Source organism: Xyrauchen texanus, chromosome 40, assembly GCF_025860055.1.
Source record: "Xyrauchen texanus isolate HMW12.3.18 chromosome 40, RBS_HiC_50CHRs, whole genome shotgun sequence".
In the NCBI taxonomy this organism is placed as follows: Eukaryota; Metazoa; Chordata; class Actinopteri; order Cypriniformes; family Catostomidae; genus Xyrauchen; species Xyrauchen texanus.
In genome coordinates, this window is record NC_068315.1 from 12,691,024 (window position 1) to 12,711,215 (window position 20,192).

The 20,192-nt window shown below is 44.2% G+C and overlaps 1 pseudogene; it reads left to right on the forward strand.

Moving 5' to 3' along the window:
* The first annotated feature begins 1,281 nt into the window (after window positions 1-1,281).
* LOC127633165 (SH2 domain-containing protein 4B-like) lies at window positions 1,282-19,318 on the forward strand (annotated as a pseudogene).
* The last annotated feature ends 874 nt before the right edge of the window (window positions 19,319-20,192 follow it).

Consider the following 20,192-nt stretch of genomic DNA (forward strand, 5'->3'; position numbering starts at 1 on the left):
ACTCATTTACCTACACTCATATAGTACATAATGTACAGTATATGCCAATTCAGATCACAATCAGTAGCAGATTCCAGTCATTTTTTAACCTGTGAAAATAATAAGAACTGAATACGCACCTTCATAGATAGTGTTTAAAACTGTCATGCACAGGCTGCAGTGTCATAAACACCTGAAATGTAAGGTGGGGCTAAAAGTTAGCAGCAGAGAGAGAACGTTCTTCAAGAGCTGGGAAACAGTACAGGAGGGAGAACTAAATATAAGGGACATGTGAAGTATAAAACAGGCAAACAAAGAGATCTTAAAGGGGTCATATAATGCTATTTTTGTACAAGTTAATATGAATCTTTAGGGTCTAAATGAAAACTTTGTAATATACTTTTATAAAAAATTCTCATTAGTATTTTAAGAAAACACGAATTTTACCTGCTCAAAAACAGCTCTGTTTTCAGCACGCCGTTTCAGTGCATATGACTTTAAATGATAATGAGCTTTGGTCACCCCGCCCCTTCTTAGCAAAACCAGCTTTATACTGACCCTCGTTTATAAAGCAGTCTGGTGAAAAATGATTCGCGCAAACATGAACGCATTGACGTTGCTCATGGGGAATATTCCCATCGTAAACAAAATTCAGCCACTGCGTCTTCAGCGGTTCAGATTTAGGAACATCAAAATGACTGCTGTGTTCGTTATTACACCGAAGAACAGAACACCACAATTAAATCGCTTAGGCGCCATTCTGCTCCAGTGTATCAACAATGATGACGGACTATGATTGACAGCTCGCTCACGAGCGAGGGCGGGTCTGTGTTGAAACACTGCTGTCAATCAACAATCCTGGGAGGGGCGTCCGACCGTGTGACGTCACACGGTCGAACGGCTCGATTTGAGGCAGGGGAAAATATATAAGGAGATTAAAACAAAAACACTGGATGGATTTTTATCATAATAGGATGGTTGGGTACAGGCACAGCCAACACACATTTCAGTACAATCAACTTGAAAAAGTGCATGTACCATTATATGACCCCTTTAAAAAAAAAAAATGACTTCGAGTAGTTATGCCACACTAAAAAAAAAAAAGGCTTAAGATCTGCTCTGCATTACTCAGGGCACATCTTGGGCCTTCCTCGGTCAGTGAAGACCATCCTGTAAAGGAGTCAGACACTTTGGATTACAGTCTGTATTGTCTAGGCAAAGGTATTCAGATCAGAAGACTTGGGAGGGAAATAAACCTGATGATCTTTCTTTACATCTGTCCATCACAGGATCACTGTCAAGATGATGCAGCAGATTGTACAGGAATTGTACATTGAGCCTGACCTGCTGGCTGAGCTCAACGAGGAACAGAAACAGATCCTCTTCTATAAGATTAGAGAGGAGCAGGTGCGACGCTGGAATGAGAGGGAGAGCAGAGACCCCAGACCAGCTGTGCACAAGAAGAGTGAGTTCACAGTTAATTTTGTTCAACTTGTTATAATGAATTAATCATGCTTAAAGTGTTGTATTTATATGCAGTGGCTCCAAAAAGAATTTGGACCCTTAAGTTACACAAAAAAAATTATAAATGTCATTGCATTAAATAACAAAATATGTGCCATTAATTTTAAAGAAGGATATCACAAGCATATTTTACATGTAAAGCATTATACAAAGAAGTTTGTTCAGGTTTAAATAATGAAACAAAACTTTACTTTTCAAAATCAAGACTTAAGTATTTAGACATTTTCTGGTTGTCAAACTTAGTCAAATATGTCCTTACTTATGTAATGAACTACACCTTACTTCATACATCCATTAAAAATCACCTTGAGACCAGTTAGATAAAAGTAATTGAAAAAAATAAAAGTGAAGTTAAGTGAAGTTATAATAGAAGTTAGTTCTCAAATGCAGAATTTGTTTGCAGATACCATTTGATTTGATATTTTGTTTATATAATGCAATACAATTCATACACTTCAAGTGTGGCTTAAGTAGCAAAAAGTATCTGAATATTTTTGAGGTCACCGTATAATGCAAAATGAAGACATATTTGCATACAAATTGTTTTACAAGACAAGTCTTTTTCATAATTTGACCTGGTGAAGTAATTGCTTGCATATAAATGGTATTATTTTGCCATTTAAAGTAGTTGTGACATACAATGTGACATTCACAGCCTCTGAGAAAACTATTTCCTCAGATACTGTGAGAGAAAGAGTGAAAACATGGCTGATTCTCAATGTGCGTTCTTACGTTCTCATGGACTTGTTCTATGTCATCGTCCTCTGCCAAAGTTCGATTCCAATCCAGAAGTACCCAGAAAGCCGGATGTGTCCTTGATGTGTCAAGGATGCATTGGATGTAGTGATGGGTCGTTCATGAACGATTCGTTAATTTTGAACAAATCTTTTATGTGACTAAGAAGAACAATTAGTCTCAGAGAGTGATTCGTTAAATTTGTGTTGGCCACGCATGAGCATTGTGCAGTATCTGGAGTGGTGGTGGTGTAGTGGTCTAAGCACATAACTGGTAATCTGGTAATCAGAAGGATGCTGGTTCGAGCCCCACAGCCACCACCATTGTGTCCTTGAGCAAGGCACTTAACTCCAGGTTGCTCCAGGGGGATTGTCCCTGTAATAAGGGCTCTATAAGTCGCTTTGGATAAAAGCATCAGCCAAATGCATAAATGTCTGAAAATTGTGCAACCTCCTTTCGTTTGTTATGTGGAAATCGCATAAGCGCTGTACAGGAAACAGAAATTATTAATTCACCTTTCAACTCTTTTGGTCCGAGTCATTCGTTCTTTTGTCACGTGACAGCCTTGTATGTCATGCATTGCTCACACAGGAAACAGAAATTATTAGTTCACCTCTTGAGTCTTCTGGTCCAAGTCGTTCGTTCTTTTGTCACGTGAAGATTCCATAGGTGAACTAATCTTTCTGTTTCTCATAATTTGTCCTTGGCTGCATTTAAATTTTTCATTATTGGGACTATAATCAAAGTTTGCATAAGTAGATGTGTTGGGGGGGATTTTGCTATTGAAAATTTTACATTTTCATTTAATTCTGCTCAAATGAATGAAATGACTTTAATAAAGATTTGTTCATTTTGCTAAACGAGACTCAAAGATCCAAGTCAGTAAAATGATCCAATCTTCCCATCACTAATTGGATGGTGACTTGTGGGAAAGATCTCGGTATAGGTGGCAGACAAAGGACATTTATCATTTAGTTTAGTTTTTTCCTCAAGAGTTTCCCGCTGTAAGCTTGTGAATGTCTGACTGCTCGTGAGACTCGTTATACTCAGTCAACATTTGTTGTTTTTTGAGCATCATTTTAATACAGTAATAAACATGGAGAAACCAAGTGTTTACAGACTTTATTCTTTTAACGTGTCACTAGTCCTGCAAAACTTCACTGGTGTGACTATATTAATGCTGTCACTGGTGTGAGTCCAGTAGTTCTCTCATTGGATTCAAATGTTCTGTGACACTTAATTGGGCAACAGGAAGATGCGTTCTACGTCCTCCTGTCCTTCCAAGTTCATTCTTCCAAAGCAGCTTGGCAAGACTGATGGTCTTCATAAAAACACAAGTCCGTTCTCTGCATTCTTAGAATTAAGAAACACCCCATGTGTCTGAATCAGCTCCCTATGTCATGAAGGCATTCACTAAAGTACAGGGGTTTCAGTACAGCGACGCACAAGGGGCGTGGCCATGACATAAAACAAATGCGCATTATAGTGCCTTCTTTCCGCGGGCGTTTCATATTTTCATCGCGGGCTTTTCATAACAGCGACAGCAAACTGATGGAACAGCCATGGAGAATCTAAGACAAAATAGGGAAATCGGTAAATGTTTTTGTTGATGCAAATTTTGAATTAGGAGAACGCCTACACTACCACGTCACATTTTTACGCTGTACTGAAACCCCTGGAAATAAGTGACTGCCATGTCATGAATGAGTATAACAGAAGTCTTTCTAGCAAGTCAGTTAACTGTCAGCCATCTTTGGAATGCTTATGACAGTATATTTCTAGTCATGGCAGTGCAGCTCCTATCTAGTTGAATGGGAAAACACTGAAATTTCAAAAATGGTTGGTCAAGATTATGATAAACTGTCCTTATTGTACCTTATTAGGTAATGAAATGTATAATGAAATTAGTCGTATTTGACAACCATTATAAATTAGATAAATGACAAATAACTAGATTATTCTCCACCATTAATATCATAATACAACATAATACAACGTCTCACATATTTAGGTACAGCTTTGAAGCTAAACCTTTTAGAAACAGGGATAAGATTATTTCTCAAACTATACCACAGTCAATCATCTTTGAATACTGACAAACTTTATTGCTATTAAACATAAATCTAATCTAACACATATATACATGAGACAGGTTGGTGAAAAGAGTGACAGAATGTGAAATAAATTATCAATACCGTGAATATGAACTTCATGGAGTCTGTAGACAATGCCTTATGGACCATTTAACCTTATTTGAGTCTACATCGATTTGCTATCAGATTACTCAAAGTATTTAACTAATACACCAGCACTTTGAGCACAATATTGGAGATGTACTCGAGCGAAAGTTTGTTCTGTCGATGTTTTGGATGTCTGTAAGATCAGAAGGTCATTGTCTGTATGAATGATGAGGTTGGCTTTGAAGCGAGGCCTTCTATGAACCATAGAGATTGAGAGGCTTCCTCTGGACTTCGAGTCACGAGCTCCCTTGGACCTCACATGGCATGGATCTGGTTCGGATGAGATCCCGAGAAGACCACGAGGGAAGAGTCAGAGTGAAGACTGAGCAGTCCAAAGAGCAGGAGAGACGAGCTGTGAGGGAAGATGACAAGAGAAGAGACTGTAGAGAGCGTGTTCTTCCTGTTTGGAAACATTTGAACTGAAATTGGCTGCATCTCCAAAGGTGTCCTGCGCCAATCAGTCACATGGTCAACTAGGCTGTCTTTTCTGACAGTTGATTTTTGGTCCTTTGTTTCAGATTCTTTTACAAAATTCCCACTCAAAATAGTACATATTTATTCATGAACTTTTATATCTTGAGAATGGTACGAGAGACATGATATTCGTTGTCATCAGCTTCCTTCATGTAACCAAGCGAGTTTTTACATACTAAACATTCTTTCATTAATATTGTACGTGGAAATAGCAAAACATTATTTGTCAGTTATACAAGTTACCACAGTTCAAAGCAATTGTCAGAATTACAATTCCTAGCAAGCCTAGGAATTGTATAAATTGTGGATTTAAATGCATTCTGTACATTTTAGAAGGTTAAATCGGTAAAGTACTGTGACTTTGTTTAGAATGTTCCTGGATTAAGATGAAATGTGTTAGTATTCAAATCGTCGAAACCTTTCAAAGAGAAGTCTGCTTTAACTCTGTGTGGAGGTTCAGAAGGTCATTCTGAGGGGCCTTTCTGCGTGGTGGCATAGTGGGCTAATGCACACAACTGTTAATCAGAAGGTCATTGGTTCGAACCCCATAGCTACCACCACTGTGTCCTTGACCAAGGCACTTAACTCCAGGTTGCTCTGGGGGGATTGTCCCTGTAATAAGTGCACTGTAAGTCTCTTTGTATAAAAGCATCTGCCAAATGCATAAATGTAAAATGTTGTTTCAATTCTTCTGCATGTATAATACTACACAGCAATAAAATTTGGACACTGGAATCATAAATTGTGCTTCTTTACCTCATATTATGCTAAAGAACACAATTTTTCCAGCTTTTATAGCTAATATGCATGCGCGTTCTCAAGCTGATTGACAGGCGATATCTGTATCTAAACGATGATTGGCTCTTTTATCTGTAATGTGGGACATCACTTCTACATCCGTTGTGCACTTAGAGCTCCTTGTTTGTGCATTCTAATTTCTCCAATTAATTTTAATAGAAGTGGCCCATCTCTGCTAAATTGTCTTTGGTATATCTTACTGAGTAACTTTAAGCAGTTTCTAAAGGCCTTTTGTGGGTTTGTTTATATTTGAATTTTTGACTGTGTGGAGTTTGAATTAACGAGCATTCCATTAGCCCATTTGAATATTCTGTCAGTATCTATGCTATATTTTCAGATTTTAGTCGGTTAGAAAAGACATATAGCATTCTGTAACACAGTTAAAGGATGGGCAAGAAGGAGGCGAGAACCGGCTTTTCAATATAAATAATATTTTAATGAGAAACTTAAAAGACAACATAAACACACACATGACGGACATGTCTGTAAACGATCTCTCTCTCCCGCACGATACACTGCAGTCGACCTTTAAACCTCAGATGATTGATTAGCCTAATACGGTGTGTGTATGATCACGACCCGTCCCCACCCTCCGCCCTGCCACACATTCTATTCCAGAACAGTCTGAAGGTATATGCTGAGTTTGTTGGCTGTAGACCAAAAGCTCTAGGAGTTAGTGTTAAAAATTTTGGCATCATTTTAATATTTTGGAAGAAAAAATAAAATAAAATAAAATAAAACAGTTTGTAGAATACCAGTATGTTGGCTTCACCAAAAAAAAAATATATTGGTCAACCACTAATGTGAATATTGGCCCCTCAATATCTTTGGTGGTTCCAACCATAGTTACATAATCTTGGCAAGTGAAAAATTATTTATGATTGAATAAAAGAGTTTCACTGATTGAATCTTTGCAATGACAGGTAATGTCCTCTTGTTTTCAAATGCACTTTCATTATCTAGTTGCGTTGTCATGTTCCTGCACAGTGCAAATTAAAATTATTTTGTCTTCATCTTATCTGAATATGCTCTGATATGTCTGGAAAATGGATGGAATTTATTAATTTATTTATTGCTTTCTATTATCAAACTTTCTCCCTATCGTGTCTCTGCCCACGTGACCACAGATGCATTCAGTGGGCTGGATGGCGAGGGATGGGTGTGGGTAATGGGGGAAGTACTTGGGGACAAGCCCTTTGAAGACACTATGGAGGAGTTGATGCAGGCCCAGAAAGAGGCACAGTAACTCCGGTGAGAGAACTGTGGGACAGGGGTCAAGGGGAGGCTGTGAGAGACTAGAAATGTTAAGATTTGGTAAAGAGTGAAAGATGCAATTCAGCTAAAGATTGAGAGAAAGTAATAATGATAGAAGTACAGAGAGATGGAAAGTGCATCACTCATCCCCTGCTGAATTTCCTGAGGCGTGTGAAGGAGGCAGAGATTGAAAAGAAGTTTCGAGATGCCATGGTGAAGGAAAAGGCTCACTTCATGGCTGAGAAATGGAGGAAGGAGACAAATGACAGAAAGGCAGCCAAGCAGGAAGAAGAGGAAGATTGTATTAGAGAGGAGCTAAGGTGGGTCTAAATGGTGTGCCAGTTCTTTTGAATCTGACAAAACAAAAAAGTAAACAGCAACCACAAAACGCTGCCCACTTCGGCATATCGCAGCGCAGTTTTGTGACCCGTTCTGCATAACGCGGCGGCTCATTTCAGCTTAGTCCCGGTTCTCCCAATGGCCAGTCCTCCCTTGAGTGGCCCAAAAGTGCCCAGTATGCCAGATTACCAATCCAGCCCTGAGTATAACCAAGGAAAACATTACTTTGTTTGCATTTTGATTTCATTTTACTAATTCTTAATTGTTGTTCCACTATATTATTTTTTGTGTGCTTTAAATGTGTTTGTAAATCTGATGCCATATTGTTCACCTCCTGTACCATGAATATTGAGTTTTCTGACATTCTACTCATTTGCCGCACTGCTTTTTGCATACTATGAATTTTTTAAAAGTTGGCAACCCTGCAGAATGTAGATAGCGATCTCTGAGAAAAAAGGCCAACATTTGTACATCTGATCTGTAATGGAGTTGAGAGTGCTAAGGTCTGGGTTAATGACACTGCTTACCAAATAAATCATTAAGATTGCATGTTTACTGACACTGAAAATGGGAAAACTAAAGGAATCTAAAGCGAAAACCTCTGTGCCTTTGTGCTAACCAAGGTGATTCATTTTCTTTTTTTCTCATGAATTTGAGGAGGAAGAGAGACTGAGAGGCGAGGAAGAAATCTGCCAAACGAAGGAGTGGAGAGCAAAGGAGCTGTACATCTCTCTGAAGCAGGAGGAAAAGAGGAGCGAACACAATGACAAAGAATGCCAGGACCAGTGTAAGCGAAACCGAGGGAATAGGAAAGAAAATGAGTAGATGGGCTGCTCTAATATAAAGCAGCTTATTTCTACTCAAATCTTTCTCTGCTTCCCACAGTTCAACGCTCCAAGGCGGCAGATAAGGACATGAAATGCAAGGCACAGTGGGCTAGAGATGAAAACAAGTGCCAGTCTCTGCAGGCTATCGAGAAGGGTCTGGTGGCTGGGCTCAGTAAACTGTTTCATATGACACGTCTGAACAGCTCGGGTCACAACTGTTGCCACAGCACAGACATCGAACATCAGGCCCTTCCAGCTAAGACCAGCCATTCAACAGCAGACGGTGATGGCCCACTTGCTTCAGTCCATTACCGACGCAGACAAAACCGTCATTATAGCAGCCCAGTGACACAGTCGCTCACAGAATGGTAAAATCATTGATCAAATCAATAAGTAGTGATAAATTATCTAGGCCATTCCCCATGTATTTATTTCCTTGTCCAAATATTGAGGCTTCATTAATGTAAATGTATGGATACAAGCAACTCCTGCTGCCCAGGCTACATTATACTTTCTGCCCCAAATGTTTTTACCTTCTGGCTTAAAAGCTGTTTTACTCAATATTCTGATGTGGTTCCAGAGCATGAGCATATTAATGTGCAATTTTCTCCTATTTCCATTCAGCCCAGATTGGATTTGTCCACCCAGGCCAAACACTCGTGAATCTATCATCTGCTGGTTTAAAAAGGAAAGAGGCTGAGGCAGCAACTCCGTCACACCCTGGTTCCATGGTGGGGACAGCTAAAACAATAGACTATTTTCTTTTTTGCACAATAGCTCTTTTTGCATAACGGCCCTTTCATATGACTTGCTTAAAAAAAAAAAAAAAAAAAAAAAAGAGTCATACACCGCTCTGACCTCCACATGAAAAGCATTCATTCATTCAATGGAAGGGTGAATTTACCACATTTCTTCTACAGCAAGAAATCAAGAAGTGTCCACAGTAGACAATAAAAACATGTATTTGAACTTAAAATAGAAGTTCTAAGTCCTGCCATTTGCTTTGATACATAAAAAAAGTATTCGTCTGGCTTTACTAATTAAAAAGGAGCAGAACAAATCTTACTACGCTTATGTGAATGTCACATATACTGTTTGTCACATTCACTTCAATTTGACAAATTAGGTAATAATGCATTTATGAACAATTTTCACAAATTTCTTCTGCTTGAATTTCAAAAAGTCCTGACTGACAAGAATTCAAACAATTTTACCATCTCGGGATGAAATTGGTGATTTTTTTTTACATATACAGTATATACTGTATGTAGCCGGTGGGTTGAAAATAATCACCACAGAACACAAAAATATATTTTGGGGGTTTTATTCTGATGGCTGTATATTGTATTTAAAAAAAAAAAAAGAAAGAAGAATAAGAATGGTAAATTTAGCCAAATGAAGCACTGTAGAATAAAAAACGGTAATAAAATAAGGTACAATGAAATAAGGTAGAGGTCAGTTTTCATATGTGTGCACCAAACATGGTCAAACTCCACGCATACAATCCATAAGCATCCCAAAGAATTCTCAACCGATGAACAAAACGAATCGGTTACCTAACGTAACCTCGGTTCTCTCTAGATGAGGGAACGAGTATTGCGTAAGCTAGCTTACGCTACGGGAAAGATTCATCTTTTCTGAGATATTGAAGCCAAAAAATTATCCTTAATTTTGTATCATTTGTCAACGCAGTGCAGCAACTGCAGACCTTGAGCGGGCTAGCTAGCGAGCTCATTGGTTGCTCTGCGGCAACTGCTGCAGCCTATAGATCGAACTTGAGCGAACTCGCGTCCAATGAAAGGCGTCCATGAGCTTACTGCATCAAAGCCCGCCAAAATGGGCGTGGCTAGAGTGCATATAAGCGTAGTTCGTAGGCTGGAACCCTGGTTTTCACTGAATGAAGCGAAAGTCGCTCGTGGCGCGAAAGCACGGCCGGCTACGCAATACTCGTTCCCTCATCTAGAGAGAACCGAGGTTACGTTAGGTAACCGATTCGTTCTCTTACGAGAGGTTCTCTTGTATTGCGTAAGCTAGCTTACGCTCACGGAACCCATTGTCAACGCCGTGCGCGCCAAGCATCCACTGCATGAGCCCCGGGGTGGGGGACCCGGGGAGCCCTTGTGAGTGGGGAAATAATATTTGGCCGGCAAGAGTGCGGGCCAGTGTGTGTGTAATACATAAGCACATAGTGGGAAGGGAACGACAGAGCGGCGGTGCCGGTCTGTGTGGAATGAGTCCCATCAGTGCAGCTCACCAGGGGAGCTGTAGCGTATTAAACCGCTAGTAGTTTTGCCTGCATGGCGGGCACTTCCAGATTGTGGAGGGGGAAGCCCAGCCCGCTGCCACACATATGTCGTGAATGGAAATCCCGCTGGACCATGCCTCTAGTGGAGTGAGCCCTAATGCCCAACGGGCATGGCAGGTCTTTTGATGCGTATGCGGCAGCAATAGCGTCCACTATCCATCTAGACAGTGTCTGTTTCGAGGCGGCGAGACCTTTGGTGCGCCCTCCGAACGAAACGAAAAGCTGCTCAGAGCGTCTGAAAGAGGCGGAGCGCGCAGTACACAATCTCAGTGCTCTGACTGGGCAAAGGAGATTGGCGTCGCGTTCGTTATCGGATGCTGGCAGCGCCGATAGGGAAATGACCTGTGCTCTGAGTACCGATCACCTTGGGAACATAGCCGTGTCTAGGCTTTAAAATGACCTTGGAGTCACTTGGTCCAAACTCAAGACACGCAGCGCTGACAGACAGCGCGTGAAGGTCTCCCACACGTTTGACTGATGACAGGGCAGTCAGAAAAACGGTTTTGAGTCAAAGGTATTTCAAATCCATGGATTGAAGCGGTTCGAAAGGGGGGGCTTTCATAGTTTCGAGAACTATAGAAAGATCCCAGATAGGAACCGATGGGGGGCGCGGGGGGTTCATCCTTCTAGCTCCCTTGAGGAAGCGGATGACCAGCTCGTTTTTTTCCCAGTGACTGGCCGTGCAGGGGTTCGGCGAATGCCTCGACGGCCGCCACATACACTGAGCATGGATGGGGATCTGCCCTTATCCAGCAGCTCTTGTAAAAACACGAGCAGCAACGACACCCCACATGTCCGTGGGTCCAGGTCTCTGTCGGTGCACCATTTTGAAAACACAGACCATTTTGACGCATAGAGTCTTCTCGTGGAAGGGGCTCTAGCGTGTATGATGGTGTTTATTACCCCTTCTGGCAGAGCGACGGGTAGTCGTTGATCACCCACGTGTGCAGCCGCCGGTGCTCTGGGTGGGGATGCCAGATCGTGCCGCGAGCTTGAGAGAGGAGATCTGCTCTCACTGGGATGGGCCACGGCGCTGTCAGTGACAGCTGCGTAAGCTCCGGGAACCATGTCTGATTCTCCCAACGCAGGGCTATGAGGAGCACCGAGTGACGCGTTTCCCTGATCCTCTGCATTACCTGTGGCAATAGCGAGACGGGAGGGAAGGCGTAAAGCGGGCGGTTGGGCCAGTCCTGGGCCAGTGCGTCCTCGCTTTGAGAAAAATATTGGGCAGTGAGAGTTCTCTTCTGACGCAAAGAGGTCTATCTCTGCTCTGCCGAATATGCGCCATAACTTCTGGACTGTTTGAGCGTGCAGGGACCATTCCCCTGGAGGAATATTGTCTCTGGACAGTCTGTCTGGGCCGTCGTTCAGGTGGCCTGGCACGTGCGTCGCCCTCAGTGAGCACAGGTGGCACTGGGACCAACTCAGTATGCATTTCGTCAGATGGAAGAGGTTCCTGGATCTGACACCGCCCTGACGGTTTAGGTAGGATACCACAGATCTGTTGTCCGAACGGACCAGGACGTGGTGACCCTGAATGACCGGGAGAAAGCGCACAAGCACGTACTCGACCGCTATCATTTCCAGACAATTTATGTGAAGGAGCTTTTCCTGAACTGACCATAGGCCAAAAACCGGAGAGCTCTCGCAGACCGCGCCCCAACCCGTGTTGGATGCGTCTGTCGAGATGACTTTTCGGCGAGATACAGCTCCCATCGTCACTCCCCGCTGATACCATTCGGCCACTGTCCAGGGCTGCAGAGCTGAAATACAGGTCTGAGTCACCTTGATCGGCTGGCGGCCTGTGGCCCAAGCCCGGCGAGACGCGCGGTGTTTAGCCAATGCTGAAGCGGGCGCATGCGCAGTAAACCCAGCTGAAGTACTGCTGCGGCTGAGGCCATGTAATCTAGCACTCTCTGAAATTTTTTCAGAGGCGTGAGGCTGTTCATCTGAAAGGAAGCGGCTAGTCGCTGAACACGGCGCGCGCGCTGTGTAGATAAGCGAGCCGTCATTGCCACTGAGTCTAGTTCTATTCCAAGGAAGGAAATTGCCTGACTGGGCTGTAGTGAGCTCTTGGTCCAATTGACTGCAAGACCCAAACTGTTCAGATGGCTGAGGAGAACTGTTCTGTGAGACAGCAGCTCCGTATGTGACTGTGCCATAATCAGCCAGTCGTCCAAATAGTTCAGAATTCGCAAGCCCTGACTCCACATGGGTGCGAGCGCCGCATCCATGCACTTCGTGAAAGTACGGGGTGCTAAAGACAGGCCGAACGGAAGGACGGTGTATTGATAAACCTGGCCGCCGGCTGAATCTCAAGAATGGCCTGTGACGGGATTTATCTGAATCTGAAAGTAGGCATCTTTCAGATCGAGAGAGATAAACCAGTCCCCCTGGTGCATATGCGCGAGGAGTTTCCTGATTGTAAGCATTTTGAACGGTCTTTTTGCAAGCACCTTGTTCAAACCCCTGAGATCTAATATTGGTCTGAGGCCGCCGTCTTTCTTGGGAACAAGAAAATAACGGCTGTAAAACCCCGACTCAGCTCAGCGAAGGCGGCACTTCTCTATGGCCCTTTTGCACAGAAGGTTTGCTATTTCTGAACGAAGCATGCAGGCTGCTTCCATGTTCACAATAGTTTCGAGCCAGCTCTGAAGCAGGGAGGGCGGCGATCGAACTGTAGCAAATAGCCCTGTTTTATTGTGCTTAACACCCATTTGGATATCCCTGGGATAGCTTCCCACGCTTTGAAGCGTAACGCTAGAGGGTGAATGGCCAAATCGCCCTGATTGCTGCACACAGCCGCTGAACAGAATGTGTGAGCCGCTTACTGTGCTTATGCATGACTGCTCGCAGACAGCAGGGACAGGCTGTTCTGTGAGTGACTTCCCGATTGAGGTGAATGGGGAAAGAGTCACATCTGTTAAGTGATGCGCGAGCATAGTCACGGGCACGGGACTTACATACAGAGAAGTGTTTGCTGGCCGTGTGACAGAGCGGGCAGAGAATGGGCGCCATGACGTATTCGTGAGCGCGTTTATTGACTCTAACACTCGAGCGGGCTGTGTCCGCTTTATGTGAGTGGGCTCTGATCGGGACACAGGAAGTGTAATGCTTGTGTGTAGAGGTGAACACTGGATTGTGGGCACATTTTCTACACATAAGGCATGTTTGCTTTTTACAAGATTTCTTTGGGTCGCCGTGAAAACGGCGTTTGAGTGCAGGCAAGCGGGCAGTATCACCAGCTTGTTGGCTGCTGAATCCACCACTGTATTAGCCTGAGAGAGGGGGACTGACAGGGGGCGAAGCTTTGACGGTGGTCCGGCCGCGGCGGGACTGAGCCGTCGTTTTTTTCAACAAGGCTAGGAGGACTTCGGTTGCTCAGGTTTCAGCGCAACCTTAGACCGAGGCCCGCGGGGGGGCGGCGGTCTGCGCCGGCTGTCTGAGCGCGATCGAGGGCGGCCGCCCTGTCGACGCTGAGAAGTCTGACTTTGTTGAGCTGGGCGCTGTGAAGAGGCTCGTGCAGGAGGCTGGTCACGTGGGCGGCCTGCAGAGGAGCTTAGCGACGCGGCAGGAAGAGGTTCATGGCTTGGGTGGCTTTCTGGACTTCTGAAAAGCGGTCAACAATGCCACTCACCGCGGAGCCGAAGAGACCGGTCGGAGAGAGCGGTGCGTTGAGGAACGTGGAGCGCTCTGCTTCTCCCATGTCAGCTAGCGTTAGCCACAGGTGTCTCTCGGTCACAGTCAGCGAGGCCATGCACTTCCCTAGAGCTTGGGGCTGCAGCTTTGGTGGCGCGAAGGGCGAGGTCCGTCTTCTTAGATCTGTAACAGCCTCTGGGTGCCTGCCTTTCTCATCCCACTCCCGAAGAAGGTCCGCTTGGAGGATCTGTAAGACGGCCATGGAGTGCAGAGCAGATGCGGCTTGGCCGGCGGCGAATAGGCGCGCCAACATAGGCGGAAGTCGCTCTGCAGGCCATAGACGGGAGCACTGGCTTAGACCGCCATCTCGCGGAGGGCGGGCAAAGGTGTGCTGCTACCGAATCCTCGACCAGGGGGATGGAGGAGTAGCCCTTCTCGGTGGCGCCGTCCACCGAGCGAGAGGGGTGGAGACGTGGGAACGGATCCTGACCGAGAAAGGCGCTGCTCCACGACTTTGCAAGCTCAGTGTGGAGTCCCGGCAGGAAGGGAGCGGCCCGGCCGCGGGTGTTGCTGCGGCGACGGCTCTGAAGAAAGCTGCCGTTGAGTCTGTTGGGAGCCTGCTCAGGGGGCGGTGACCACTCGAGCCCGAGGCGGTCGACGGCCTGTGTGAGGAGGCGTGTTAGTTCCCCTTCGACTCCGGCGCGGGTCCTGCTGGATTCCTGGGCCGAGGAGGCGGCGTGGGAGCCTGACCACTCCTCGCTGTCCGAAGCCATGATGGAACAGCCCTTATCCTCCGCCTCGTCCTCCAAGATGGCCGCAGTGCGGCCGCTGGGCGGCAACTGTGCGTCCCGGGGGGGCGGGGAGGGTTAGAGCGATGCTCAAGGGAGAGGCTCCGGCGAGGCAGTCGCTTCTATCACCGGTTCTGGCAGCCTTTGGGAGCGCCGCTTTTTCCTGCGCGGCGGAACGGAAGGCGACGCGGCGGCTTCGGTTCTGAGCGCTTCGAGTCGAGCCCGCAGGGTCGACATCGGAAGCTCCTCGCAGAGGTCGCATCCGCCTTCAGCGAGGGCGAGCTCTGCATGCCCCAGTCCCAGGCAGAGAGCGCAGATGATGTGGCGGTCTCCAGCGCTGAGAGGGGCACGGCATGAAGCGCAAGTGGTGCGAGGCATGATAAAAAAGACGCTCGTTACTCTTTTGTGAAGTTCGTTAAGAACTAGCTTGCTCTAAAAAAGGATAAGTCGCCAGATGGCTGAAGGTGGCGGAGACGGCCGGCTTCTTCGAGCGCTGTCCAAGCTTGCTAGATGCCCCTCGAACGGCGACGCGGCTTCCAGTTCAGAGATGCGAAGAGCTTCGCTGAAGAGATGAAAATCAGGGTTCCAGCCTACGAACTACGCTTATATGCACTCTAGCCACGGCCATTTTCCGGGCTTTGATGCAGTAAGTGCGCGGATGCCTCTCATTGGACGCGAGTTTGCCCAAGTTAGTCTATAGGCTGCAGCAGTTGCCGCAGAGCAACCAATGAGCTCGCTAGCTAGCCCGCTCAAGGTCTGCAGTTGCTGCACTGCGTTGACAAATGATACAAAATTAAGGATAATTTTTTGGCTTCAATATCTCAGAAAAGATGAATCTTTCCCGTAGCATAAGCTAGCTTACGCAATACGAGAGAACCTCTCGTAAGAGAACTAGGAGCTCTCCTGCACCGCATATGCTCTTAGGTCTCCAGCACTAGAGAGTGCTGGAAAGCAGGCATTGCAAAACACTCCGGTCTTAAAGGGGCCACGTCCAATTATTACATTAAATTTCTCCACTTGGCTACATATAAAAAAAAATTCAGGGAAAAATACATTTATTAATCAAGATTAATATGTCTACAGCAATACAGAAAGAATGGCATGGTTATAAAACTGTTACCATATATGAAAAACATCAATCCTGATTTCAGGTTTCATAATATTAGATAGATTTAATAGATTTTCCCTCATTTAACAATAACTATATAGATTATAACTTAAGATTTATAAGTTGATCGATTCCTGAGTGAAACTCAAAACATAATTTTTTTTCCAAACAGTTGAATGAAAATCTGACAGTATGAAGATAATGTACTCAGTCCAATCACAAATTTTCTGTCTGAATCTTTCAAGAAAAAGCAAGTTTTTCCATTATTTCTTTATTGTGTATTGTCATAAATTTTGCAGAGATATGAGATAAGGGAGTGGATCAAAGAGCTGCTTTAATGAAACTAAGCAAACACAAGAAACACTGGAATGCAAACACGAGAATTCAAAAACCAGGAACACAACCATTTCTGCATTTATAGGACAATAATGACAAAGACAAGGAAAACATGAGGACCTTATATAGCCTACATAAAGGCTAATTGGATGAACAAGACACACCAGTGAGTAATCAAGGTAAACAGAACATTGCTTCAAAGTGAAAGACCAACCTCCTAGTGACCTCTATTGGCCATTAGGGGAAAGTCCCTACATGACATAGCCCCCCACCATTTTCCCCCGTGGTCTCCTGCTCCTTGCCCACCCAAGGCACCCGGGGATGCAGAAGGCTCAGTAGTAAAGGCAGCTGAGGACTCAGAAGTCAGTGTTAGTTAGTTTTAAGCTAAAGACTCGAGCTGTGAGGTCTGAATCTCCTAAACTGGGACCACCGTGATTGAGACCACATAGGCTGGGACCACCAAGGTTGAAACCACCGGGACCACCAAGGCTGGGAAGACTGAAGAAGGGAACAGAGGGGCCTCCATTGTCAAGATCTCCATGATCTTTGTAGTGGAGATCTTCAGGACCCCCGAGAAGGGGGCTACTTCCTTCTCTTAGAGCCCACCACCTCCAGTGAGAGAGTGCTGGTTACTGCCATACCTCACTGTGTAGGAGGAAAATGTGAGCCTCAATGCATAATCTATATTGTTCACCAAAGAGAGCTTACATTTACCTCCTGGCAAACAGGACTTTACAGGTTTGTTGAGCCCAAACGTGATATCAACGTCAGCCCTTCAGCTCAACGTCATTCCAGCTAACACAGCTCGCCAATGCAGAAAAAAATTCAGTATATCCATCAATAGAGTTCATGCCTGCCAAAGAGACAGGAGTTCAAAAGCCACTAGATCCATATTATCTGTCAGTTCTTCTATAATGTGTGTGGAGATACAAGATCAAATTAAACAATCTAAACACAAGAACAAAAAAACAGTAACTCAACCATTTCAGCTTATAAAAGGACAAGAACTGACAAAGGCAAGGAGAACATGAGGGCATTATATACACAAAGGCTAATTGGGTAAATGAGTCACACCAGATTCAGACAGGCAGACTCGATAATTCACAGCTTGTTCCAGGTTGATTGGAGCCACAAAAAGTGGCCTGTGTTTGGACATTGATAAGATTAGAGTGTCTGAGTGATGCTATTTGACCATGCCACATGAGAGCAGTGCCAGCGCCCCTCTAAGATCACAACACCTGCACTTCCTGGTACTCTCACTGCATATCTCTCTCCACCTGTCTGTCACTCCACCTCATGCTGTCTCTGGCTTTTCCTCAATCACCATTTGTCTTTCTCACAGTCACCTCTCTGCTCTCTATAAATCTGCAGGAACAATATCATGGCAGGAATCAGACGCTCTGCTGATGAATGCCACGGAGGGCTGTTTCCTGGTCAGAGTGAATGAGAGGATCTGGGGGTACATGGTGTCCTATCACACCACCTCCGGCTTCAAGCATTCCCTCATCGACGCCTTGGGTGATTATTACAGCTTCTTAGGCATTGACCAGAACCTGCACGCCACTTTAGCTGACCTCATCGACTTTTAAAGGTAAGCTCAGAATGTTAAGTCTAAATTTAAGACATTCCTCCCTTTCAATTCATGATTTGAAATTTGTATTGAATTGGCCTCACTCCACTGATGTTGACCAGAACTGGAATGAAAGTAAGAGGAATTTTTTGAACCGAGTGATTTTCAACAAATCACTCAACAGAAGACTTTCATGTCATTGCGACAAAACTAATTTTGGGGTATATTTGACTTACAATTAAATATATATTGCAATGTACAGGGTAGTGGTGGCTCAGCGGTTAAGGCTCTGGGTTTGTGACCAGAAGGCCAGAGGTTCAAGCCCCAGCACTGCCAAGATGCCACCGTTGGGCCCTTGACCAAGGCCCTTGACCCTATCTGCTCAAAGGGCACCGTGTCATGGCTGACCCTTACACTGTATAATGTGTGACAAACAAAAGGCTTCTTCGTATGTAAATTAAATGCAAATTTCTATAGGTAGCATTTCAAACAGATACATTTATTTGTCTGTCTATGAGGCCTAGAACACAGACTTCAAAAAATTTAGGAAATTAAAATTCTATCATTTACTCACCCTGATGTCACTCCAAATCCATTTGACTTTCAGCATAACACACAAAAAAAGCTCTAATTTAACTGTCTGGTTGGCTGAATTCAATACAATGGCAGTTCTTTAACGCTTAAGAAAGCATACAAAAGTATCTTAAAAGTAGTCCATGTGACACCTGCGTCATAAATGCAAAGACTTCTGAAGGCATACAATTACTTTGAATGATGAACAGACTGCAAATTAAGTTATTGATTCTCAAATCAAATCCATACACAGCACTGAAATCCAAAATGGCAGGTACTGTACGTTGTTAACTTAAAACCTCATTGGTTCTTCCATGTCTCACATCATACAGTATTATGAATTTAAATTAAGTTACATTTTACTGCAATTCAGCATCCTGTTTCCTACCTCAGTCCAAATTCAGCAATTAAATTGGAATTTGATTTGTCTTCTCAACTTAATTCGGAATGGCGCAAAACCCTCCTAGACAATTTGTCTCGTTACTCCAAAACTTTTTGCTGGAACCTTTTTCTGCTCTCCGAATAGTAGTCTACACGTGTAATATGGCTGACAAACATGCTCACAGGGCAGTCACAGAACCCATGGGGCATGAGTAACCTAGATGTGGCGAGCACACCTGTCCTTCCATCTGTGCATTTGATGGAGAGAATTAATTAGGTTGCTAATGTCTGGCTGAGACTGTCTGTCCCAGAACTGATGTTGACGTATTTGGCTGATGATCTGCTTTTCTTCCAGGAGGTGGTGATCGTCACTTCCGCCGGAGAACTACTCCAGAACTCTTGCAAGCCAAGAAGCTCCACAGCTGACTATGGAGGGCCTTTTCTCTGATGTGTTGCCTGGTCTTTGCTGAATAAAAAAACATTCTGTCAAAATGGCAGTTAAAAGAGCTTCACTTTAAAGATTGAAGAGCCCAAATGTATAATAAAAGTAGTCTATGCGGCTAGAGCATCATACTCTAGATCTTCTGAAGGCATACAATGGCTTTCTTTTGGTGCAAAACAACTGAAACACAAACCCCTGTGAACTAGCTTCTCTTGTAGTGCTCATGAATGCACAATGGATGTCAAGATTTTCATTGAAAAATTACATTTCAAATTGTTTCTCATCAAGACCTAATGTATGCTATCAGAAGACTTGGAATATGATGTAGAAGACGTTTACATTTATGCATTTGGCAGACGCTTTTATCCAAAGCGAGCACTTATTACAGGGACAATTCCCCCGGAGCAACTTGGAGTTGAGTGCCTTGCTCTAGGACACAATGGTGGTGGCTGTGGGGACAGAAACAGCGACCAGTTATGTGGTTTAGAACACTACACCACCACTCCACTGTATTAGAAGTATGGATTGGGATGTTTCTGTAATAACATAAATATCAATACTACCACCATTAACAAAAACAATAAAAGCAATAACAAAAACATGCATTATTTACATTAACATATAGAACAATCTAATATATATATATTTATACTTGCACCAGCTAAGCAAGTGCTATTGACATTAAATGGCGACGCAGACATATTTCCCATTAATCCAGGTATTTTATACCTCCTTGTTCGTACGCAGCAAAAGATGAAACGTCTATGGATATGCTTGTGTTCTCGCTCTCAAACACTCACACATGAGTATTAATGGAACACTGTAGTGTGACCGCCCCTTAAGCTTCAAGCTGCACACATTGATGAAGCGCATCACAGTG